This window comes from Pezoporus wallicus, unplaced genomic scaffold (genome assembly GCF_028554395.1).
Source record: "Pezoporus wallicus isolate ANWC-B61680 ecotype Strahan unplaced genomic scaffold, APGP_CSIRO_Pwel_v1 contig_818, whole genome shotgun sequence".
In the NCBI taxonomy this organism is placed as follows: domain Eukaryota; kingdom Metazoa; phylum Chordata; class Aves; order Psittaciformes; family Psittacidae; genus Pezoporus; species Pezoporus wallicus.
This window is the reverse complement of record NW_026636248.1, coordinates 9,683,273-9,710,380: the sequence shown is the minus strand read 5'-3', so window position 1 is coordinate 9,710,380 and position 27,108 is coordinate 9,683,273. Positions and strand designations below refer to the sequence as shown.

The 27,108-nt window shown below is 35.3% G+C and overlaps 1 protein-coding gene across 2 annotated transcripts in view; it reads right to left on the bottom strand.

The window, feature by feature from the left end:
* Positions 1–24,769, bottom strand: part of CDH10 (cadherin 10) — a 93,134-nt gene extending 68,365 nt beyond the window's left edge. The window contains exon 1 of one of the 2 annotated variants that reach the window (XM_057399427.1): positions 24,636–24,769. The gene's annotated coding sequence lies outside the window, so the exon portion shown is untranslated. Of the gene's footprint in view, positions 1–24,231; positions 24,576–24,635 lie in introns of those variants that run through there. The other variant, XM_057399426.1, reaches the window with a different exon arrangement.
* Between the last annotated feature and the right edge of the window lie 2,339 nt (positions 24,770–27,108).

Here is a 27,108-nt window from a genome sequence, read left to right as displayed (position 1 = left end):
ATAATGCAAGCAGAATTTAAGATTTTCCAATCTTTATTTTGAATCTGAGATTAATAAATTACTACTATAATTTGAAACCAATTGTTTATAATTTAATTATAACTGCAATTCAATTAGAAGTCAAAGTATACTTCTACGTGAAAAATACTCTGTTTTGTATTTAATTTGTCTGAATAATTATAGTCCAAGAGAAATACAAGACATTTAGATTATTGGATTTTTTGTATTTTATTATCTTTCCAGAAAGAAACAAAGCTGTTATATGTACAGCTAATAATTTAATTATTATTTTTTTTTAAACAGCAGTCTCTTTATTCAAACTTAAATTATTAGTGGTTAAAGATGTATTGATCATCAAAGTTTACATCCTAAAAAGCAATTTTTTTTCCACAAAAAGTTTTAAATTGTTTTTACAGGGGCTTATTCCTACCTTGTGCGGTATCATATGCAACATTTTAATATCATTTCTGAATGAGTGATTCTGTCTTAGGCAATGTATGCACATTTTTCTCTATAGAATATTCTTCTGTAAATTTACCAAAGGTCTAAAAGACCTTAACTTAAGCAAGTTAAGAGAAATCTCTTTTGTAAAGATCACAAACAGGTAATCACGAGGAGACTGCAGAAAAATAATTCTCTAATTCCAAGAGTCAACAGTGTGCTCAAACAAAGTGTCTACCCAGTGATAAACAGACTTCCATCTCATCCTATCCTCATAAGTGAAAAAATAATGATGTAAATACCACCTAGTTCCTTGAGAAAACTGCCTTGAACAAAGGTGTTATGATAGCTGGAATTTGACAGCTCTCCCATATTTAAAGGCAAACCCCTTCAACTATGCATATGTGGAATACATATAGGTATATCTGGCATACAGCTAAGATACTTTACATAGAATTTTTTGACACTATAAAATAATAGCTTTAGTTAATGGCAGACAAAAGATTTCTATAAAGCAATTAATACTTAAAAATACTCAGCTATGGCAAAAATAAATCCAACTTCATGCATAACAATAATAAACTAGAATGTTTCAATTCATCATTGTACTGATTTTGCCTAGGATAGAGTTAATTTTTTTCACAGTAGCTCATATGGTTTTGTATTTATAACCAAAATGGTTTGATAACACAGGGATGCTTTAGCCCTTGTTGAGCAGTGCTTACACAGAGTTAAGGCCTTTCTGTTTTTCACACCACCCATCCTCAGCAAGTATGCTGGGGGATGCACAAGAATTTGGGAGGGGGCACAGCTGGGACAGCTGACCCCAACTGACCAAAGGGGTATCATCAGATGATGTGCTCAGCAACAAAAGCTAAGGAAAGGAGGAGGAAGGGGGGACATTCAGTTATGGTGTTTGTCTTCTCGAGTAACTGTAAACATATGATGGAGCCCTGCTTTCCTGGGGATGGCTGAACACCTGCCTGCTGATGGGAGTGAGTGAACTCTATTTTGCTTTGCTTGTAAGCACAACTTTCTCTTTCCCTATTAAACTGTCTTTAGGAGTTTTCTCACTTTTATCCTTCCCTTTCACTCCCCCCAGCTCACTGCAAGGGGATTGCAGAAGAGCTGCGTGGTGCTTAGCTGCCTACCAGTGTTAACCCACAATGTCCATCCAGGGCTTGTTGGTTTGGTTTGTTTTTCAGAAATCTTTCAGGATAACAAGAACCAGACAACCTGTTCTTTTTTACCAACAGACTCCTGTAAATCACTTGCAAAGAGGGAAGCACTGTAGAAGACCACAGAACTGTTTGTAATAGACTTTCCTTAACATTCTTGGGTTGCAAGTCATCAGGAAAATCTCAGTCTTGTATCTTCTAATACACTACCATCTAAAAGCTGGCTAGGAAATAAATCCACAAAGATACAGATAGAAGAGTACACAGACACAGTATATTCAGATACTTTCTGCAAAAAAATATTCTGGGAAGTGATAATATAGGAAATATTGACCATCTGCAATAAAATCACTCCTGGGGAAGCAAATCCATTTCCATCAAAAGCATACCATGACCTAACTAGTAGCTAAAGAACTACTGTTTTATCCAGTGCGCCTTGATATTTTTATTTAACAGCATCCAGCTTCTCACTTTTGGAAGGCTTATGTCAGGTTGAATCTCTGTCATACTGCTACAAATATTATTTGTTGCACCTGCCAAGAAACATGCATGGACCCAATACTACTGTCAGTGTTGTAAGCTGCAATGCTGAACATTTAAAGCTTCCTATTTTCATTTTTACAGGAAAGAAAGCTCTTATAAGAAGTTTAGGGCTTAATTTGGAAGTTTAGACAAACACAGGAGAAAGGCTCCATGATGTCCTACATCCATTCATTATGGTCCAAAAGAACAGTGACTCCAAACTGCAAGTAAAAGTGATTCTTAACATGTTGTAAAGGTCACATAAATTAAACAGTAATACATCAAATCAACTCTTTTTTTCTTATGACTCCTTCTCTTCACTTTTGTATTTTTTTACCCAGTGTCATTCATAGTTACTTGCTCTAGCCTATATTGTGAACATTTATTGGTACACTCACAGCTACACCTTCTTTTCCTAACATTTTCATTTTATCCCTTGTGCTTCTTTTAGTCCTTTTCCAAACACTTGTTTGAGAAAGGCAGGCTAGAATAAGAATATAATGTCAATGAAAGTGTTATATTTATGTTACTACCAGAATGTCAAGGATCTTTTCTCAGTTTCAGCAGCAAAAAGCCAGCTACTTCAGTGACTGAAGTGTACGTGCTGAAGATATTCACTGGTGTCACTCAGAGTACAATGTGACATATGTATTTAAAGTGTATATTATCATATTTAGAGAATAGGGATTAAAACTATGGGGATTTTTTTCAAAGTGATGAGAAGCACAGAACTATGATGCTATAAAAAATATAGATGCACACATTAGCAAAACTTTGAGAAAGTGTCAAGCAATGATTTCCTCCCTCTCCTTTAAACACTATTATAAAGTAAAATAGAGATATCATCTGTAATAGCTGTTACATGAGTCAAGATCAAAGAACTCAAGTGTAAATTTTTATGTGACTATGAACAAACCTTCCAATTTGCAATGTCTTCATCACATTACTCAGTGCAATTCTTCAGAAAGACAGCTGTATGAAGGGGAGGTGAGGGGGGGAGAAGTCACCACAATCAATACACCAGCTCTAGAAGACAGATACTTGTTTAAAAATATGGCCATACACTGAATATGATACAACATAATTTTCACACTGTTGAAAGTTTTGAACCCTTCTGGCAACCTGGGAGGTAAGACTTTAATACGCAACCAGATAATGAGGTCAGCAAGAAGTCGTATCACAGATCGCTTAGATCACAGCGGCAGCACTGCTGCTGTAATTTCCATCTTCTGTCCTGACAGGCGCTGCGCATGTGTCCCTTCTTCTGATCTGCAACTGGACAGCAGCCTCTTCAAAGCCTCCCTCCCTCAGTGTTTTGGCAAATCCTGTTCTGCAACTTTTCCCAATTAATTTGGAAATTTTCTCCCCCAAAAGCTCTATTTATGCAAACTGCTGAAGTCTGCTGCAAAGGCTCATCCATGACAAGATATGCAAATTTTGTTCCCAGTATCAACCTCTGTAACCACCTCTTACTCTTTTCATAAGCAAGTTTGTTTTATTCATAATCTTTTAGAGAACCTTCTCATTAGGAAAGAAACAGTTCTATAGAATAATATTCTGTAAATAAATTTGTGACTTACGGTGCCACCTGGACTGCTTTGTCTTCCTAATTTAGGGGATATTTTTCATTGAGCTATTACATAAAGATGAATTCTTTCTCATGGGAATTCAATGGAAATAAGGAAGATTTAACTACTAACTTGGCAAAAAAGGATTATAAAGGAAGACGAAACATGGGTATACTAACATAAATATCTAATTTAGGCGAAGGAGGACAAAAAGAACACATGACAGCAAGTCAGAAAGGATGAAGAAGGTGCTGTATTAGTCATCTATCAAACATCTCTAACATCTGTACATTAATGGAAAAAATGCAGTAGCAAACTGAGAAGATCTTGAAGTCTTTTGTTTTAAAAGTTGAAAATCCAATCATAAACATAATCTAGAGCTGGTGAAGTATGCCACAGGACTGGAAGATTATGTGCAGGAAAGACAGAAGACCAAAGGATGGAGCAGTATTTTGAAAAAACACTATACAGCACAAACAAAAGCTGTTCTAGTGCAAAAGTGGGATAGGAAAGTAAAGAACAGACTTTGGCTAAGCCACTGTCACTACATTCAAAATATAGGGAAGCAAGCATGGAAAAAATATAAAATATATTTTATTGCTAAATATAAGTATATAAAGAAATATAAAGGAATAGCAGGCAAAGAAAGGGGTAAAATAGACAGTCGTGGCACAAAATGAGAAGTCAGACACATCGAGGGTGAAATAATTCTGTCAGACCAAGACTAAAACCTTTGGTTCAATAATCAGTGGAAAAATAGTGCTTTTATGGGTAAAATTATGAAAGTTAGAGAATTCAGTGTCTATTTTGAGCAGCATTGCTCCTAAAAGTAAATTTAGGGCAAGTAGCTAGTACAATTAATATTGGCAACAAGATGTTATGATCTCAACATCAAACAGGAAAAAGTCAGGATAAAGATTACTTGAAGAACATCAATGAGAATGGCCAGTCTTTGCAATCCTTTTAGCTGTGTAACAAGCAAGTTCTGCAACTAAGATCCATAAGACATCAGAGAAATCCATAAACAATTCATTGGTGGGAAGTGATGTGAACACCTGAAGGGGATGGAAAGACACTGGATAAGGTGTGCAGCTGTGAGAAGGCAACTCAGTTAAGATATGGGGCCTTTGTTCAGTGGCAAGACATTTAGAAAACCCAGCAACCCAGTATTGGCGTGCTCATGTGTTGATAAAATAAAACCACCTCAGCATAGGAATCAGGCTTGCTTCAAGACCACATACTTTGCACTGCAAGTTACAGGTTTTTAAAGCACTGGGGCCTAATAAATTTACTAATGTATTTACTAGTTTTTTACTACTAGTAAAAAACATGAACTGGCTGAAGCAATTTCAGAATAATTATTCATTCTCTTATTTAAAAATATATTTTCCACTCCAATTCCACTCTAAATCTTTCTAAATTTCTAAATTGAATAATTATCATGCCTTGTGGACAGAGAAAAATCAGTAAATGTCAACTATCTTAATGCTAGTGAGGCATACAGATCACAGAATATGAATTAACAGCATCATCTGGACCCAAAAAAATAAACTATAAGGAGGTTTTATATAGAGGTTTATTACCTGTAAGAGAAATAAAGTATATCTTCTCTACTCAGGCAACACCAGAAGGACTTAGCTAAAACAATAAATATGGTTTTGAACACCACAGCTTAAAAGAGGTGTGAAGAAGCCAGGGTAAAAGAGGAGTCGTTGTGACTATCCTGCCACAAGTGAAAAAACTAGTGCCATTAGGTCAAAACAGAAAAGCAGGTGAGAGGGCAGAACAAGTTACAATTTTCAAATATGAAAGTCTTCTGTAAAAGAGACAGGGGATAATCTATTATCCGTATTTACTGAACATGACAAGAAGTAATGGTTGAGAAGATTTATAGCTAGGGGAAAAAACAAACAAACAAAAAATCCCAACACAAACCCCATCCCAGTGAATGATTTTTTTTTTTTTTTTTTGCAACTGTTATGATAATTATATCTACAGACAGAATTAGCACACATTTACATAGTACAATTCATCTCTTAAAACCATCTTGGAGATTAACTTCCCTTTCCACATTTATCTATCCTTAATCTTGTAAGTGCTATACCCAGAAGACCAATCCTGAACTTCATTTTATTTACACTTAAAAAACAAAGTCATAAAAGGCTACTATACAGTACGTACTTCCAGATTTTTCACTTTCACATATTAACTGAGCAAAGTAGGACCAAATTATTTGAGCCAATCTTAATCATATAGACCCTGTTTTGTGAAATAAAAGTAATAAAAATGTCTTGCTAACCTAGATTCAACTTAAAATAAGTAATATTTGCAGGCTGGCTTCCACAGCCCTCTAGGGATCAGACATAATTTGAAAAACTAAATGCCTACTCATATTTTGTTTAGCAGCAGCTCACTGTACATTTGCTTTTTTAGAGTTGTCACTTTAGACTACTGGATTTTCAGAAGTACCTTTTAACATCACTGGAAACAAGAAACACAGCCCAAGGGCCTAAACACACAATAGTTAATGCTTATATACCCGCTGTGTCTTCAAGGGAAAGAAGATGGAATAATCCCAAGTATGCTGAAGAAATGCTGTCAGAGAGGAAAAACAGTATGAAAACTGTAATCACGTTGCTATTAAGGATGGCCTGTCTCCAGTATAATGTTTTGATTCTTTTCGATATTTCAGCCATTGCAGACAGCACTTAGCTCTAATGTGATATGTCATTTATCATGAAATTTAAAACGTTATGTTTCCAAAGTTATTTTGGTGGAAAGAGGCAGAGCAAACAAACCAATATTTTTAAACATAGATTAAAAAAAAAAATTAAAAAAAAATCAACATTTTGTTAAATTAGTAAACTGATTCTTCATCAGCCTTGAAAGGTCTCAAGGAAGTTATTTTCCTCTTCCTACTTACAGACTAAGTAGAATGAGCACAGGTAGTGGGTGGGGTAGGTGTTCATTATTTATAATTCCTGAAGCTCTTCAGTGATGCTGAAGCCCTTGCTGCTCTGCAACCAACCAGGCCGTGCTCAAACAGATAGGACAGTACCTAAGCACACTGTTGCAACTTAAAACCCCCCATTACTTCATATACCTATTAATAGCTAATAAGTGATATATGATAAAATCTGACTTTACCATTATTTACATTTTCATAATTAACATCCACTATATGCTGAAAACTATCAGGAACTACAGGTGTACAGCATGAACACTGCTGATAGCACCGAATATTCATATGAGGTCCAAAGCATATCATAAAATCCATGGTTTAAAATGAGCAAGAAACTGAAGAAATACAAGAAATAAAACCTATTTGTAAGAATATGCAAAGGATTACAAAGTATCATAAACTATCAAAGAAGTACCTGAATGTGTGTACTAACACCTAGACTTAGTCTGGCTTTATAGGTAACTGGTTATATTTGCTACTCAAATTAGGTCTATCAAAGCTTAACCAATTTTTGTGCATCTTAGTGATACAGCTTAGGAAGAGCATACCTGAAAGAGGTACCACAGTACTTAGCCACCTACTAGAACAGAAATTTTATATGCTTAGCCAGAATTCACATACTTTCTTTTAAAAAGTTCTACATTTCAGCTACATAATAAAATTTCTCACAGAGGACTTCAAGCTCCTTTTAACCTGTCACAGTGAACCCCAGTCTTGTTCACAAACCCCAGGATTTTAAAGTATTCAACTTTTATTTTGCTATATTACATTGTACAGATGAAAGTCAAAGATCCCCATTTTGAAGTAAAAAGCAAAGAATGCAAGGAGTATGTCCTAAGCAAAGTACTCGACACGTAAAAGGAACACCAAAATACCGGCACCGGCATAGCACACAAAGTAGGTGATCAAGTTCTGAGTAACGGCTGGGCAATGTGGGATGTAAGAAACACTACAAAAACATCCCTTTTAATCTGGAAAGCTTGCGAAGAGAAACATACAGGATAACACAATAAACATTAAAATTTCAGGAGTAAAATATGTGGATAAAAAAAAAAACAGAAACAAAAGTTTGTAATTAGATCTCCTTTATAATTTTAATGTATAGTCTTACATTTTTATTTAATAATTCTAAAATATTTGGCAGTGTTTGACTTACAACCCTGTAGCATTTTTAGTGAGATAGCATACTGGTATTTTATTAAAGATGTAATTCTACATATTGCTTTGGATATGAACATTTCTGCTTAATGCACCCTGAAGCAAAAAGTGCAGTTAAGTACTTCCTAGGTAATAAGAATGATCAGCTCAGCGTATGTTCTCATTTTGCACTTCTCTTCTAGGACAAGCTCTGATCACATGTATTGTATATATAATTCATTCATTCCACCTGTCTTCTGCATTTCACTACTAAAGCGGAATGCTCATCTTGGTCTTTAAATCAATTAAATTAACTCCTGACAAATACTGACTGGAAAAATAATACTAAGAATTACGTGGGGAATGAAAATTACCCTTTTATTAAAATCTAGGTGGAAACCAACAAAATGTCTGAAAAAACTGGAAGTCCTGAACACAATACTGCTAAGCACAAACTAAGACAAAGACAGATGATGCTGATGGTTAACATCCAGTTCTTATCAGAAATACAGAGCCATTTTATTCTTATTTTCTGTTGAGAAATTGAAGTCTTGGAACAAACCTTGGTTAAGGACTAAGCTGGCCAAAGCATGTGAGGGTGATGAGTGTGTATGTATATGCACACTTTGTTTAAAAACATTTTAAACATATTGTTTAAAACAATTTAAATGTGCTAAAATTTATACAGATGACCAAATCCTGTCAACACTAATGGAAATTAAACCCAAGTTTACGTAATTGACAAAATGCTGGCATCTCCCACACATGAAAGCACATTAACAACATACCAAGGCACTCAAACTTCTGTAGTTTAGCGCATCCTCCAAGATTGCAATACATAGTAGGAAGTGGCTTTTAACCTTCCCTGAAGGCAGACTCTTTCCCTCTAATTAGAAGGATGGCATCAGAAATCTACTGACAATGAGGAGCTTCTGCAGTGCTGTCCAGCCCTGCATCTTAAGGTTCTTCAAATGCATGCCTCTTACGCATGAACAAATATAAAATATTTCAAGCATGACCTAACTGACAAAGCACCTGACTGCTGCTGTTAACCAAAATGCCTTTCAGAGAAAGTACACACAGAAGGAGGCACTGTAAATTAACTCTTATTTACCCTCCCTCGGGATTTTTGCGGGGGGGTTGTATTTTTTTTTAAATGAGGAGCACGAAAGACTCTCCTATGGTCTTTTCTAAGTGCAAAAACTGTCTCCTTCTTGTGGAAAGCAACCAGGACTAAAAGCAGGAGAGCTGATCTTTGTTACCATTCCTTTCACATGTAAATCAGCTATCACAAACTCCAAAGAGCCAGGAAAGAGCTGTAACCTGGTCTAAGAGTACCATAAAACCACTGCAGTTTCTGAAGATTTCTTCTTTTTTTTTTTCCTTTGGCTGAGGAGAACTTGATTGAGTGCCATTGGACAGAGACAGTTCTAGAGACACAAGGTTTTAGTTTCTCGGAAATTTTTTCTTTCCTGCACAAGATATTGTGAGACTATTGCTGAATTACTGTTAAACCAGGGGAAAAAAAAATATATAACATCTGCTAAGGCAGGACTTTTTGCTCCCATTTTTAAGGAACTGTGATTTCTTTCATGTTTCGTTTCATGAATTCTCTTTACTACACTCAAAAGTGACAGCTTTCTCCATGTCAGTGTTTCACAGTGTGCTCTGCATCAAAGGACATGGATATAAATCCATTTCAGGAAAACACAGTGCTATTTCTGAACCACACAGACAATAAAATTGTCTTATTTTTATATTCATACCTCAGAGAGAGCTTAAATTATTTCTACACTGTAAAAGGTAGGGAAGGAAAAAAATCCTTCATTTGCACTGAATACATAGGCTTCTCCTCCTTTTCATGAGGAAACAGCCAAGTTCACTTTGGCAAAGGAAAGATCTTCTAACCTAACGCCAAAATGTAGATAACCTGAAATATCAGTGTCACTACTCTTATAAGGTTTCAATTTAAAAAGCATGTCCTGATTTGCCCTAAATACTTTAATCTCTCAAGGACAAAGTCATAGCGACAAAATCAGCCTGTTTCTGCAGGTGTCTGAAAAGAAAGTAAACCTATGTCTTGTATGTAGCAACAGCACCCATGGTTGTTGGGATCCTGTACTTTTGTGACCTTTATGTCTTGTTTAGACTTTCTCTAGGCATTCAGGCCCTGAAACATGTCAGTTATATATAACTGCAGTTGTAGAGTAGGATTAATTTTCTTCTTTCACTGCCACAGCCTAGGTGCATGCTGCTTAGACTGGCTTGTAGTCACACTAGACATAAATAATTTTGACAGTCAGAAGAACACACTAAATTTATGACTTCCACAGCTCAGCAATCAACCAGATATGACAGTCTAACCCCAGAAACAGCATTAAAAAACATTTTTTCTTTTTGATCATCTAGACAAGGTTTGTGACAGGCGCTTTTCTGTCTCCCCTTTATATACAGGATTTAACAGTTTCCAGCGTAAATAACGTATTTACTTACCTACCTAAAATTCTAATTAAATTATGCACACTGGGATTAAAAGAAAAAAATGTACTATTCAAAGGTGTAATTTGCATAGAAAGCATGTAACGGATATGGCAACTGAGATGAACACGGTGACATGGGTTAGTGGGAGGTGTCCCTGCCCATGGCAGGGGGGGTTAAAACTAGATGATCTTAAGGTCCTTTCCAACCCTAACTATTCTATGAAGAAATTCCAGCAATTCCACTTCTTTCAAACACATGTTGTGAAATGGTACTATACAGAGTTCCAGGTGTTCCTGATTATAATCACAAAATCATTAATTTCTGTTTTCTTTTCAAAACCAGAAGTTCCACTGATTATTAAATAGGAATAATCAGTTTAATGGTCCATGTTTCCATTTCCCTCTGTAACGTCAATGGAGCCATTGATACTTCAGAATATTACATGTAAACCACTTTCCTAACTATCTACATTCTCTTTTTACCCCTTAAATTTATTTTATATCCCTCTTATCCACAAAACACTCTCTATAAATTCTCAACCACATGTCAACATGATTTCCGATCATATCCTTGGCACAACCAGTATTTCTTCTATCATTGAATATCACTCCTCTTTTGCATATGGCCTGTTCCTTCATTTTCTGAAGGCTGGTGCAGTACATTCTCATGTGAATTAAGAGATACAACCTTGACAACACTTTCTCTCCAAGTTTCAAAATTCTTCTGTTCAAATAAGCCTTCACTCATTTCCTGAAATGGTTCAGGTATGCGCATCAATCAGCCCAAGAAACTCTGTTCCTCCACAACAACCACTGATTTATCACAGTTACGTTTCTGCTTTTTGCACTGCATAAACACAACCACTATTCATTGGAGACTTTCCCTTTGGTAACTTCTGATACGCTACATCATCTTTCTGCATACGTACTTGATTTGTTGCCTCTTTCCACGTTTCAAGTGAAGCATGCTGCCTGCCTTACTTACAGTTTTTATGCATTTAAAAAAAACACACAAATTGAATTTTAAAAATCTTTACAATATTTAACAGAGTCTACTTTTCCCCGCTTGAATAGTCTTTAAAATATTCTGCACTCAGTTTGAGTTAAATGTAGCCACATGAAAATTACAGTGCCAGGCATACACAAATGTGCATTCATCCAGAATAAGATGTTAAGAAGACGCGAGTTTGATAAATAACTCGCTAGAAAGCTTTTTAAAACATCATTTTTACAGACCATTCACTGGTTACTTGAAAATGACAGAAAATACTGTTTAATGACTAAATACTGACTATACTTTTCAATGTAAGAAAATTTACACTCTACCAGGCCTAGGAACTGTAGTTATAGAAAATATCTCTGTTAAGCCTAGAAAAATCATAGAATGATATAGGAACTGATTTTATATGGATTGAAAAAGCTACAAATGATATTCTGGATTTATTATTATATTTGTCATAATATAATTTCTTTATACAAATACTGTTTAGAGTCATGCCTTATGCTTCACACCTTTCTACCAAAAAGACTATGTCACATATTTACTCTGGTCCTCCTAGTAAGGGAATACCATGTTAATTCACTGGAATGGGCAATTGCAATTCTTTCTTTAATTCCCCATCCACTTTAATCTTGTGGGCAAAGTGTACTATAGAAGACACCAAAAGATACAGAAAGAGAGAGAAGCAAGTATGTTAGGTGTCAAGAGAATTCGACTGGGATCAGAAGGAAAAATTCTATCACATCATCACATACATGCACAACACTGCTTAAATTCTGTATGTTATTACCTTCATGTTATGATTCATCTTTCCATTCCTCTTGATAGGCAATGGAGTTTTATCTCTACCTAACCCAGCTAACCGTAATCAGAGAACTCACACAATCTCTAACCATCCAAAAGGAATGCTTCAGCTGTTGACTGATTTACTGCAGTCAGGAGGTGGCACAGTATACAACTGTATGCCCAGATAGAGACTGCTTATTAAAAATCGCATTCAAGTGACAAACATTTGAATACATATATTAACACATATTTTGTTCTAACATCATTATATTTTTATTTTCTGTATAAATCTAGAAAGCATGTAAGACACAACAAGGCAGTATTGACCATGTGTACCGGAAGTGATGGAAGTATTTGACATTGCAAGAGTATTTAGTTGGAATACTGCTTCTATTTAAGAGATGAGATTTTTAACGGTTCTTCTTTGATACTCATTTTTATTCATAGTACTTCCTCCTGCAGCTGGGAGGATATACTATCAAAAATACTGTATTTGTGTGTGTGTGTGTGTGTGTGTTTTGTGGCTATAGTACAGGACTGAAATTCAAAATTTCAGTCTGTATTCTAGCCCTGAGGTAATAGCACTTTTAATTTTTATAAGCTTGCATACCCCTTGTCTGAAAAAGGTTGTTATTATAACTCACAAAGCTATAATTTGCAATTGAGCTTTGCAATTGACTACAAAATATTTGGATGTTATTTGGACCAGACTACAGGAAATGTCAAAAAAAAAAAAAAATAAAAATCATCCTTTCTTTTGAAAGAATGAGAACAACTGGCTTCAGTAAAAGCAGGACTGACATCTTGATTTTCTTTCCAGCTATTGACAGGGAGTAGTATTTGTGCATCTAGAAACTTCAGCATGACTGGATGTCAGAGATAAATAAGTAAACAAATATGGAATATCACATAGAAAACTCTTTAGGAAATTGAGTGAGAACGTGATCTGTACTGATTGCAGATATCTACAAGCATTATCTTCAAAAACCCAGGTATCAAACTAGTATTCATTTAGTGCAAAAACAAAATCACTCATCTCGCTGAGTCCCAATGAAAATATCAGTAAAATAAACAGCATTCCTGTGCTGTTATTGCTTTGTTGGATGCAGGCTGGTATGAATTTTCCCCAAGCCAAAACTAGAAAATAAAATGAAAACAAGAATGCTAGCACAGACCTTGGCTTTCTGTTAAACATTACAGAATGTTGAAGTGAATATTGCCTTGAGCTAGCTAAGTATTAAAGTATTCTACAGAGATTTAACACACTAATATAATAAAAATCTATTGACAATTACCTCAAACTAGTTGAGTATTTAAATATTCTACACAGATCTAATGCATTACAGACTGAAAATCTATTTCTATGTGGCAATTATAGCAAATTCTTGTTAAGATTTCTCAAATCAATATTTATAGTAATGCACTTGAAAAGATTAAAAAAAAAATAGAAGAAGATGAAGCAGCAACCAGAGAGAGAGTTGTCCTGCGCATGACTTGGTTCACTGCTTTACAGTCACTATAAAAATTCAGACATATATATCTATCACCAAAGCAAGATATTTTGCTGGTAGGCATAGAAACTGGACTAGAAAAAAGGATACCTCCTGGTTTAATGTAATTATCCTTTTGCCACAAGATGGCACTAAAAGATTAAAAATATCTGCATTTCAAGGTTCCCATCTGAAACAATGAACAAAATTTTCAGGGAATGTTATACATTTGGCTTTCTATTTGGTTAGCAAATTATGAACATCATTCTGCTTACTTTGACAAACTGCTGAAATGTGAAGGCTTACCAGAGTTAATGAATATGGAGAAAATAAATGTTTTACTAAAGCTTAAGTTTCCTACAAATTGCAATGAACAAGCAATGAGCATTTAGTACGATATACTTCCTTTCAGAATACGGGAGTAAGAACATGTGCAAATGTATGAATAAAAACTAAAGCAGACACAAGACAAAGTAACTCTAAACCCATCAACAATTTTCAGTCTTCCCTAAAGGAAGATTTATCAAAGTTCTACAACATATGTGTTAAGAATTATTCTTTTATGTTACTTAATTTTACCTCCCAACTGCAATGAAAAAAAAGAGAAAAGTTGATCTCAAATTTAGTGAACTCTGAAAAGAGCTGTCATACAGAAGGTGTGAAATACTGACAAAATTATATTTCTAGCTTATAGGATCTCTTATTGTCAAATGAAAGCTCTTCTATTCCCACCACAAAACATCATCCTTCTCAAAGAATAGTACTGTATGATAGGAAAAGGTCAGAGTGTGCTAACTGCACAAAACCAAAACGAAACTTCAAAGACTTCTGGGGGATAAAAATTTTCAAATCATAATTACTTCACTGGCAATTATTTCATGTACTATGTTTCATTTATCTGTCAAAAAATACAACAAAAACATCTGAAAATTGTTCACAGCCTTCAGCCAGAAACCAAGCGGAATATAAACCTACTAATTCACCAGCAGATTTCTTTAAGTCACTATAACTGTTTCCTTTAAGGAGAAAAGGCCCTGAACAATGTCAAGATTAAAAAGAACTATATTTGCATCAGCATTATCCAGATCTTCATTGACAGTATTTCTGATTGCACAGAAACATGTTATCTTCAAGCATTTTGTTTTGCACTTCATTTTAGCTCATATATTTTAAAGCACTAGTGGATTACCCTTGACAAGTCAGTGCTTGATTACACATTAGAATCGAGATTAATTCTGTTTACTGGCATAGAACTGAATTTAATTCTTTAAAATATTCTTTTCGGGTTTGCAGCCATCATGTCATTATGACACCACATAATGTCATGATTTTTTTCATGTTACTGTCCTAGTAACCAATTGTCCACTTTTAATCCACTATAATGATATTAAAATGTCTTCTAAACTAGCCCAGGAATCCTTTTTTTTAAGTGCTGAGGTATCAAGATTTTACCTGCGTGCCCTTTTTTGAAAGATAGATTTTAATATTCTAGAGCTAGAAATGGACTTTAACTGGAATACCCAGAGTCACACCACTAAAATTACATGATAGTCATATAAGACAAGACTGTCTGGGTGCTTTTCCAGAGACTGAGCTGGAACTTTTGAACTGGCAGCTGTGGGACTGATCCACCTAAGGCTGCTTTAATTCCATTAGACCTGGCTTTAACAGATGGTCCAAATGGCAAAACACCTCCAACCCTATGTACACATGCACTTACTAGTTGGATTTTGATGGCTGCAGCCATGGAGGAAGGAAAAGGTGGGTATTTCCTCTCCTGAATGTAGTTAAACCAAAATCTGGCAAGAAAGCATTGCTGTGTCAACACAGGTGTTTGGTCCTTTAGAAAGTTGACTGCTCTGAGCTTTACCATTTGTGTTCAACTAAGTGGTACTGTTATAAATGGAAACCTGAAAGACACAGTTGTAAATGGCTCTTTGTAAGTTCTGCTCTAGAATACTAGTATAACAAGAATAATTTAAACCCCTGGATGTATTTAATTGTAATTACAGTGTTACTTTAAAAAAAAAAACTTTGCATTTCAGAACTTAAATAACTGATTTCTCCTTCAATGTCACAAACTTCTAGGTATCCAATTTAGAATAGATCAAGCCCAGTGACCCTTCTAATTCACATCACAGATTTCAAAGTTCTTTTTTGGAGATTTATGCTTATCAAAACTTTTATGGGATTGTTACTACAATACACTGCGTCTTAGCTAGTCTTTCATTTCTAACTCTCATTACTCTGACCTCAAATAAAAATCTAGAGGAAAACAAGCCACAATTAGGATATATTTCCTAATAGCACACATGTTTCAAAGTGGGTTCAGATACCTTGCCAGTCAAGGATAAAAAGCAGAAATCATAGAATCGTAGAATGGTTTTGGTTTGAAAGGACCTTAAAGACCATCCAGTTCCAAGCCCCTATCATGGGAAGGGACACCTTCCACTAGATCAGGTTGATAGTTTTGTCTCAGTTTTCCATTCTGTACATATATTTCACACACACATATTAAAATTTTAGAAATAAGATCAGTTTCTTCTGATTATCAGAATGATTAACGACTGCCTAAATAATATAAATGAATTTAAAAGTAGCACATTTCCACCTTAAATAACATTTTCTCAAATTAATCAGTCAAATCAGGGTACTACTTCATTTGAAACCATTTAAGAAGAGAAATTTGAAGGAATCATGTAAGCAATGCAAAAATATATATTTAAGAAGAACACCATTAAGAGAGGAAAATCCATCTGTCCGTATTTGTACATCTGCCATTCAGATGTTACTACCAGGAAAAAATAGATCTAGTAACACATAATGCATATGCTTTTAAGATCTTAAGCACAAACTGTCAATAAAATGCCCCAAGTATTAAGTCAAGGAGAGAACCAAATGTATCTAATATGCCTAGGGCTGAGTTCACTCATTTCAATCAAGATTTCAGCTTCAGTGGTATCTTGACCATACTTTCACTCAAGGGAAAGAACACATCTCCGCACACTAATGACAGAAATAAACTCTGTCCAACAGAGAGAAAAGAATCGTACTGCCCTAGGATGGTACTCATAATAGCATTCTGTGTCCTGCTCTTTTAAGGACACTACAGGTTCCTGCCAAAAGCCTGTGGAAACTATTCCAATGGGAAGCAGAATAGGAGACAAAAATACTATTTAAAACTCAGCCTTGGGAAGTGGGAAGCAGCAGGGAACTGGGATGTACGTATGCTTAAGCAAATCTCAAACTATCTTTCATGTCATAATGTTGTCTTCCCTGTCAAGTCTTAGAAAACTTTTTTTTTTTTTTTCATTTAGCTGAAAAAAGACTGGGTATATACAGTAATTCATTCATGAATTGATGTCATTATTACTTACCATGACATGGTGACATGTCATAATGACATTATTACTTACCATTTAATACAGGACTATTTTGGTTAAAGACTGTTGATAAAATGGTTGACTGCTGTTGATCACTGCCGAAACTCCCCTTATTCTATGACAGAGATTTTACAGATTCTAATGTTTATAGATCTTATTCTTGTGGGGGGAAGCTTTTTGATGTTTTGGGGTTTTGAGTTTTTTTGTTGTTGCCTTAAATCACGTGTTTTTAACTGTAGTTCATTACTAGATAAGCCAAGGGTTGGTTACCATGATTAATTAGTCTTGGTTTCATTTTTAGCAGAAAGTGATGAGGGCAGGCTAGTATCTCTACATAGCTTTCTTTGCAGGATAAAGATTAAAATGAAAGAAAAAATAAAAAGAATATAAAATACAACAGTACTGACATGCAAAAATCACAGAATCATAGAATGTTTTTTGGTTGGAAGGGACCTTAAAGATCATCTAGTTCTAACCACCCTGCCATGTTAGATCAGGTTGCTCAAAGCCCCAGCCAACCTGGCCTTGAAAATTTCTAGGGATCGGACAGCCACAACTTCTCTGGGAAACCTGTTCCAGTGCCTCACATAAAGAACTGCTTTTTCATGTCTAATCTAAACCTACCTTCTTTCAGTTTAAAGCCATTCCCCCTTGTCTTATCATTACATGTTCTTGTAAAAAGTCCCCCTCCAGCATTTTTGCAGGCCGTTTTTAGGTATTGGAAGACTGTTACAAAGTCTCTCTTGAGACTTTTCCAGGTTAAACAAGCCCAACTATCCCAGCCTACCTTCATGGGAGACACTCTAGCCCTCCACTCCCTACTAAATGAAAAAAAAACAAATCAGAAGTCTTCTATACTGACAATGAAAATATGAATTATAGCATGATGTAAATTTTTCGTGAAAGGTTATTTGCATAATTTGTTATTAAAAATTATTCTTACATGTGGAAAGAAAATAAAAGCTGAAATATTGTCAGCCTTCTGCTTCAAAATGGTTTAGGATTTTTTTTATTTTAAACACATTCTGTTGGGGAACGAGGGGTTTGTGCTTTGTGGTTTGTTTTGGGGGTTTTATTTATTCTATTTTTGGTGTGTATTTTTTCTGCAATTATTTCTAACTTATAGTTGTAATGAAAATCCTGGTCATCTTCTGAGTATCCTGAACATTAAAAAAACAAACAAAACCATCCCAAAACCACATTATTTTAAGAATTAAATGTTGCTCAACTAATTAGCATATATACACTTCTAGTGAATGTATTAAAATCTTCAATGTAGAGAAATCAATGACATTTCAGTCTACTTTTAACTAATTTTTGGGTGACACACAGATAAAATATATCTACAGGTCTTCAAGAAATCTTAAGTATCATGGAACAGAGATGAACCCATGTAGAAACTTTTAGATTCATACCCTGTCCTATATGTTTAGGCTCAGATAGTTCTCTAATAAAGAATGAAACATGAAAACATGATTATAAGTGCATGTATTTTTAAAAAATACAGAAAACCATCTGAAGATTTGAAGAAGCCCTTTTTATTTCAAATTAAATATAGTAATACTATCCACAGCTTTCAAGCAAGACTAGAAGAAGGTTAGGTACACATTTCTCCACTTTCTTATTCTACCAAAAATACAGAAAGATATATGGAGAAAATATGACAGTACAGTCCCAATTCATAATTGAAGCCCATATGCCTCTCAATGCCGTATCTGACACCATTTTAAGGTCTAGTGAAGGACAGTATCGTTAAAAGAACATTATGAGAATGATAACTATATCAAGAAGAAAAAATACTATACCTAATAAACCACATGATAGAGTCAAGGAAATTTCAATGTCATGAGATAGGAAGTGGTCTCTTTTTTTCCCACCTTTCATACCCTATTTTCAAAAGGGTGTCCAGATCCCTTTTTAGGAGACTTCATCTGCGGTAGCAGTACCAGTATGAAGACCTCTGCAGGGTTCCAGGAGCCTCTGCCCTAGACAGTCCACTGCCCCAGGACAAGGGACAGAGGTAGGGGTGCTAAGACTATGAACACAGCAACATTACTGATATTGACCAAGTCCTGTACCTTGAACATTATGTGCACTTATGGTTCCAATTCCATTCACCATATAAAAGGCATGGGGAAAATGGCAGATGACTACTTGTAAGAGAGAAATTTATGCATTTATGGGATACTTTTTCTTAGGAATCTTAGAAGCAGGATAAACTTGACATCCTTCCTCTGTTGTGAACATTACGTCAAATAATTAATTACAAATACTCCAGGTTCCTACCTCTTTTCTTACCTTCATTTACAAACTCAAAGATTTTGTGCATGTATTTTGTTTTATGTGTAAAATATGAAACATTTTCAAGAAATCCTACATACAAAACTCTCATGATTCTAGTGGAAGTAAAAATCAGGTGTGGACCTGTGATACTCAGAGGAACCAATGACAGAAGGTATAGCATCTAAGTTTCCTAGACACAGGCATATCACTGCTTTATTTGCGCTTACTATTAGGATAGCATAACAATTAATAAGATAATATTTTCATTCATTAAACAGGTGTAACTATCATGTGAACAACAAACTGTGGTAGACACAAGCACGCAGTAACAGTTCAGTCACATATATTTTTATGTTAATTTTGAGAAAAAAATTAACTGTCCCATTGGACACTACATTTTGAGCTTTGATTACAGAACTGAAAATTACATTAGTACCTATTTTTTACATCTTAAAAAAAACGGATATTATAGCATTCCAGAGTTCAAGAGGATTGTATTCATTTTTAAGGATCATGATATGACTTGGCTAAGGGATGGTACATCATGTTCTTTAGGCAAGCACTGAATACAATACATCCAATCTGTAATGTGGCAGATGATGGAGTATTAACAGAAAAATCATAAACCATACATATATGTCTCACATATTATGCACTTCTTCAGAAGAAAATATATTTTTTTTTATTTTCTGTAAAACACAGAAGAACACAGTTCTAGGTTTTGAGGAACAGAATTCTGGAAATACCTATTTTCAGTTCATTTTTTGAATTGTCATCTTTACAGAAACACACACACACATGCTCTTTTCTTTACATGATGCCTTACTGTTTGAAATATGACTCAAAGTTCACTCTGAGTTACAATTCATAGATACCATAGTGAAGTTACAAATAAAAAAAATGTTATGTGAAGAATGATGTGCATGTGGGAACAATATTAAAAAGGACACCTGTCATGTTGCTTTTCATTATAGCCCGTTAGCTTTCTAAGTCTTTGTATTCCCCTGATGCAGACTGTTGGTACAGAGATAATACTTCACACTTCCAACTAGCAGACTTGAGTTTATATCCAAGATCAGATGCCCTGTGACAGTACAAGCTGGGGAGTACCTCTGAGATACTGCTAGCCCTCCTGTTGGACAAGCTTCTTTATAAAAAAACAAAGTGATAGATATCATCTATTCTATATAAGTAAAGGCAAGAAATGGTAGTGGGAGCTTAAAGAAAAAGTCCAGTTATAAAAAGTTGATATAAATTAAAGGAGAAATTGTACTTTGCTTGCTAGAGTGCAATCCCTGTACATGACAAAGGTTTTCCCTGTTTTGCCCCTACTGCACACATACACTTCAAGTAACTGGCTCTGACATTTAGTAATCAAGAAGACTGCATGTACAAAGAAATACTTATAGAGGTCCAGCTGAAAGATTTTGGCAGATCCTCCACATACTAAAAATTAGACTAATAAACTAGTAAGCGACCTATAAGCTCAACAGCTCTTTACTTGGGTAGTGTTCTGGCTTCCCACCAGATGAAAACAACAAAGGTAACACTAGTGCTCAGCGTATTTGGTTTCTTTTTCTGTGTGTAGTAATACAGCCTGATAACTGTAACGCACTCAGCTCCTAGAGATGAGGATTGTTTTCTATTGTTCTGTTGTACAGCTGCTAACCAACAGAAACAGGCAAGTTAGGGAAGTCACCATGCCAAAGACTCAAAGCCGAAGAGCTGTAAATTTAGGGAGGAAAAAGGATGCAACATTCAACATAGGAGTTCCTCTAGGCCTGAAAAGAGATTTAAGGAATATTTAGCTCAAGCCAGAATTCAGAAAACCGTTGTTTCTTCATTGTTTCTTGCTTTCAAGTTTTTCCTGAAGTTGAATGGTAGAGGAAGTATAACCTGGGGTTGTGTTTTTTATTTGTTTTTGTTGTTGTTGTGTTGGTTGTTTTGTTGTTTGTTTTTTTTTTCCTGTGGTGGTGGTAGTTTTTTTGTTTATAGTTTTTGGTTTATCTTCAAAAAGCAGGTGTTTGAGGGTACAGCAGGATGGGCAGCATGTGCATTGTCAACCAAGGTTTTAGTGAACTGTACCTTTAGTCTGCATGCGCTTTCATTGATAGCTGCATACCATTCAGAGTAATTGAGAACGTGCTATGGTATGGCATTCTTATGTGCAGTGAAGTCGCCCTTCATAATGTTTTACTTTGGCATATTTAAACTGCTCATAAGTACGGAAATTTTATTTCTGAGTTTCAGTTTTCCTCTTTTATAATAAACGATACATCAATGAGTATGTTATAAAAAAGCCTATAGCCATTACAATGATAATATAGAATATATATGTGATTCACGTAAGGCACTCACAGAATGTTTTTTAAGCCCTTATATACTACCCAAATCATAGGTGTTTTCCTTCCATTTCTGCCTATCACATAATATGAAAGAATTAACTGTATAAGTTTTTTCACATCTATGAACAATGACGTACTGTGAAGTCCAATTACGACTGGTTTCAAGTGATAATAATGACTTAATTAAGAATAATATTATGCTAAGTCAGAAACTCCACCTCACTGCTACCACTCAACAATATTTCAACCTGAATTTGACCCCCTGCACTAGTGCAACCTAGTGGTGTGATAAGGTATAAAATCACTTTGCCCTGCACCCTGGCTGTAAATATGGTTAACAGCCATAGAAACTAAGTCACCTGCACAGAATTATCCAGATGAGACAGGCTCTCTTTCACTCACTTTCTTCTTGAGAAATCACGTTGAGATCAGGAAATTACTTTCTCAGAATCAGAGGTAGATACTATTTTCAAATTAATCTTTTCTGCCTTTTACATTTAATTATTTAACAATGAAAATGTAACATATTACTTAGCTGAAATTTGTATAAAAGTGTGAATGTATAGATGTGTATCTCATTAATATCTTTACATTTAATTAATGATGAGCTCATTTGCTTTGACATATAACACTATTTTTATGCATTTTTCAACTACAGCTAAGCACAGAAAGGAACAGTAACCACAGTGTCTCCTGTGAGCACATTTCAGTATTTCACCAGTTTCTTCACAGATCCTTTGTTTATTGAGAACATGCAAGTACAAAGTTTTAGTATATCTACATTCATTTACTCTAATACAAAGCAAAAAGAGAATTTATGAATGTATAAGGTCTTATGTACAACCCCTTTCAGATATATTTTTCTATTTACTTTTCCATAAACTGTCACAAAGCATTATAAATTCAAGTTAAAATACCTGTATTATAATCATTCTTCAAGCATTACAAAGTTCCTATCTACGTGCACAGAATCATCTTGACACCACACGAAAACAGACATAAAGCTAAACTAAAATTAACAGAAACTGCTACAGCAATGACCTCTTCATTCATACTTTTATTTAACTAAGTATTTAGAAATATGAGAAGATTCCCTCAGATGCAAACTAGATTACCAGTTTATAATGTAAGAAGTACTCCTCTCTTGATGTAAACCCCTATTGACTCCAAAAAAGCTGGTTCTCAACTTTTGAGAAAGATATCTTTTCAACTTGCCTTTCCCAGTTCTCTAAGTTCATTCTTTCAACTTCTCCTCTAAAATTGTAGTCTACTATTCAGTTCAAAAAGTAACCAATTAAAATAAAAGTTTGAGTAACTGGAAAATCAATAAATGCTTACATCAGACTCATAATATTCCTAGTAAATGGCAGGTTTTGAAAGGATTTAGATTCAGAAGAATGTTCCTGTCTTCCACTCCATGCTTTCCCCCTCAAGTAATATCAACATGTAAATGTAAAGCCTACTAGCTTAAGAAAAAACCCAACCACAAAAAAAACCGTTTTTTCCAAGCCTGCTTTCTTACACTGTGCACACATTCACACACTCATATATGCACATGCACACACAAGTTGTATAATTCAAAAAATACCTTAAAAGCAATGGCTGTGCAGTTGGGGTAATACAGAGGCTTTTACTGAAAGATGATTACAGGCAACAGTTCCATTTGTGTGGAAGCAACAGAGATGATAGGTCAGTTTTAAAATGCTGGTTGCTATTTGTCACTGAATGCACGTGCAGATACATTCTCTTAAACTGAAGGACTGTTAGATTTTTACGGCTGCAATTAGTATCATGTACAGTATTAGCCGATTGCAGATTTCTAATGCACCTGACATTGCCATCAATAGTAGTTGGGAACATGGATTTAGCCTTGCATTGTGCTGCACTAATTTAATAGCACATCAAATATGGATTTTATTGCAGCAGTGACAATAAATGCTCACACTGGTGCAGATTAATTTTTTCCTCCTTTCACCTTTTCCCTTCTCTCCCCCACCCCCTTTTACTGAAATCTCAAACCTGCCAATATTTTTCCCATTTGTGTGTACATAGCTACATACAGAAATTTTAAATATCGCCTGAATGCTGCCTGCTATGCCTCTCCACAGGGATTTCCTTTGTAAGAAGCATTTGCCCTGAGTGTGTATAATCATTCTGAAATTCATTTCAGGGCAGAACAAATAGCAGTGAAAGCTGCAACAGACTTGCACAGGTATACAGAAAGTGAGGGCACATATGTGCATGTTTTGTGCTATGCTCGCAACAAACTATGAAACATTGTGGGTTTTTTCAATTCTAGTGGTATTGTTCCCCCCCCCCCCACTGAATTTGCAAGAACTGAATACAGATGGGAACTGCTGCTCAAAAGCTAGCTTGTATAGTAGGAGGGAAAAAAAAAAAAGAATATATATATATAAATGCTTAGTGTTTCAATCTTGAATAAATATGATACCGGTTTACTTTGAGGAGACAATACATAGCACTTATTTCCTATCCCTTGCCTCATTATTCCCGAAGCATTTTCTTAAAATGTAAAAAAGTTGTATATGGCAGCACAATTCTATGCTTTGAATTAAACACCATACTGTTCATGCTATGGTAATAACAGCAGCAACTACAAAAAGCTTAAGAAAATCAAATTAAGAAAGGCTCCTACCTTTTATTCTGCTTCTGAGAAAGTGAAGTAGTATCCACCCGAATCAAACTGAAAAACGTGCTGTTAGGCTCCTTTTTTTTTTTTTTTTTTTTTTTGCTTGTTTTCTCCAGTTATTTTCTAAGACTGATCCTACTTGGATCTAACTCAGGCTTTTTCTCCCAGCATCACATAACTCTGGACAGCCGGAAACCAAAGCTAAGAGGGAGCTCTCCCCCTGACAGGCTCTCATTCGGAGCTCCTGATTAGGAAGAAAAAAAGACACACCACCACCACCACCACCACCACCACCACCATACACACGCAGCATGCCCAGACACGCACACTCGCACACATACACACACTCTCCCTCCGAGTACGAGAACGGGAAAGCGAACATACGCTGCTGACGAAGCCACCGCACTTACCCTGGGAAGGTTGGAGACTAGGGAAGCGCAGGCTTTTCCAAGCACACAGTGATTTGCAAGTGAATGCGGTGGGAGGGTACAGCAAACGGAGGGTTTTTTGTTAAAGCCTGCATTCCTCCCTTCGCTGGCAGAATGGTTCTGGGGTTTTGAAGTCTAAGGCAATCAGCCTCATCTGCTTAGCTTGTCGTAATAATAAATACTTTTTGTGGTGTGTTTTTCTTGATTAAATATAACCACTTTCCTATACTACCAGTGATCTTACAGCAGTGTTCATATAATATATATATATATATATATATATAAAATTAGCATGGTGCCAAGTTAAATTACAACCTCAGACTGCTCAGATGAAACCACTGAGTAGTTGTTTTCTTCACTGAACTGCCTATGCTATTACATTTTTCCTCGTGCATCACCAGTTTTATGATTAATATAAAACAATACAGGTTCATATATTAGGTATTCACATTTCCAGAAGTTATCTGAAAAAATAGCGCTAGTAATCCCTTATTAATATTTTTTCCCCAGTTGATACTTGTGATGCCCATTTTTATTTTATTTCAGTTGCTGTATTTGTACTTCACGTTTTGCAATGTGTTTCTTTTCATCAAGTTAATCTGTGTTGGTTTCATGTTTCTAATACAGAAAATTGGATTTAGCACAATCCTTCTTGGATCATACCAAGTCCAATCCTTTCATTGTGATACTGTAGAGGGTTATGTGTACAGTAGTTAGGAGAGATTTAACAAAGTCACGTAAGATTAAACCAATGGATGTCAGTATTGCTCTATCTAAAAAGCATCATAAGGGACTTTCTCTGGTTGTAAAAAAGTCTTCCAAAAAAAAAAAAAAGCTAAATTTTCTTAAAACAGGGTCTGAAAAATGGATTTGAGAGTCAGAAGAAACTAACAATGAAAAAGATTTTGTTATTAGGAAATCTAACACAGGAATAGATAGATAACTGGCTGTTGTTAGGCTTGTTTTCAGCTGTGAACTGCAAGTTAAAAATACAGTTAAAAAAGAAAGGCAAGAACCCTATCATGCCTGGTATGAGTTCCTAGTGTAACCAACTGCTGTCATGCTACCATTTTCCCAGATCTGTGACCATCAGCAGGAACGGAAATGACCACCACCTAAGCTCAACCTTGTGGCAGATGAGCAAGTCAGCATTTAAGTAACATACTGTACTAGCACGTGAACACACCATCTGCAAATAGAAGCAAAGCAGCAAAATGCCAGAGGGTGTGGGGAATATCTTTTTACTACTGTATATGAAATTATTTGGAATTGAAAAATTTATCTACCGTGACAGATTTTTACTCTTTCAAGGAAAGACAAGTTCATTAGCTCTGGCTGTCCCTGGACACATACATAACGCAATGCATAGCACATCTGTGAAAAAAAAATTCCACTGCTTTCCTTCTCCATTTACCATAGTGATATCAATGTAAAAAATTATAATTTTCATGTGTCCATTTGCTCCTGGTTTCCAGAGACTTTCATTCTCAGTCCTTTCCCAGGAAAGGAGAAGACTGCAAAATCTAACTCAAGCTTCCTTATCTCTGCTACCATTTGACGTAACACTATGTAAAGATACATTCACAGTTCCCAGTGATCCATGTCGAATTGACAATTTTGAGACATCTGTGCTGTCTTCCAAGTTTACCCATTTATTTGTGCAAAACTGAAAGCATAAAGTTTGTTTATTTCACATTGTTTATTTCACATTGTTTTTATTTCACATTTGTTTCATTTCACATTGATCTAACAGTAAAGATCATGGAATGTTCTCTTCTGGCTGTACCAACTGTGCTTCTGCCTCTTAAAATATCAGATCTGGGCTTGGGCCCAATAGTAGAAACCTGAAGATTGTCTTAGAATAAAAGTTGCACCTTCAATATGGTAATACACAAATTAAATTATAATGAGAGGATACACAAATATGTGGAAATGTGTACACACGGCTTCCAAGTAGCTCTTTGAATCTGGACTGCTTTTTGGATGATGAACAAAATATTGAGTGTTGAAAATTAAGGTTAAAACTTAAGTTCCTTTTAACATTGTCTCCTGTTATTTAAGTTGCAACCATGAAGTGGGAAATAATTTGTGTATATATACACAGTCTATTCTGCATATGCACGCACACATACACACATTTAACCCAAATTCTCTAGTGAAAAAAAACCAGCTAGTGGAATTATTCAGGAACAAGAAGTTTAAAGTAACTAAATGTGTGCTTACCCCATTTTCTGCAGGGTATTTTGTTATATTTCAGCTAGGTTTTTATTCAGCTAGAATGAATCAATCTTATCCTAGAGATACATTAATTTATTCAGGCATAGTTACTGCAAGTCACACTTGCACCTTTAAATTGGACCAACTTTGGGAGTTAAGGTTTAACCCTAGAAAAGTCATACTTTGTCACTAACTCCTGTTCCTGTTGATATGGTCAACTATTTAAAAGCCAGTATTT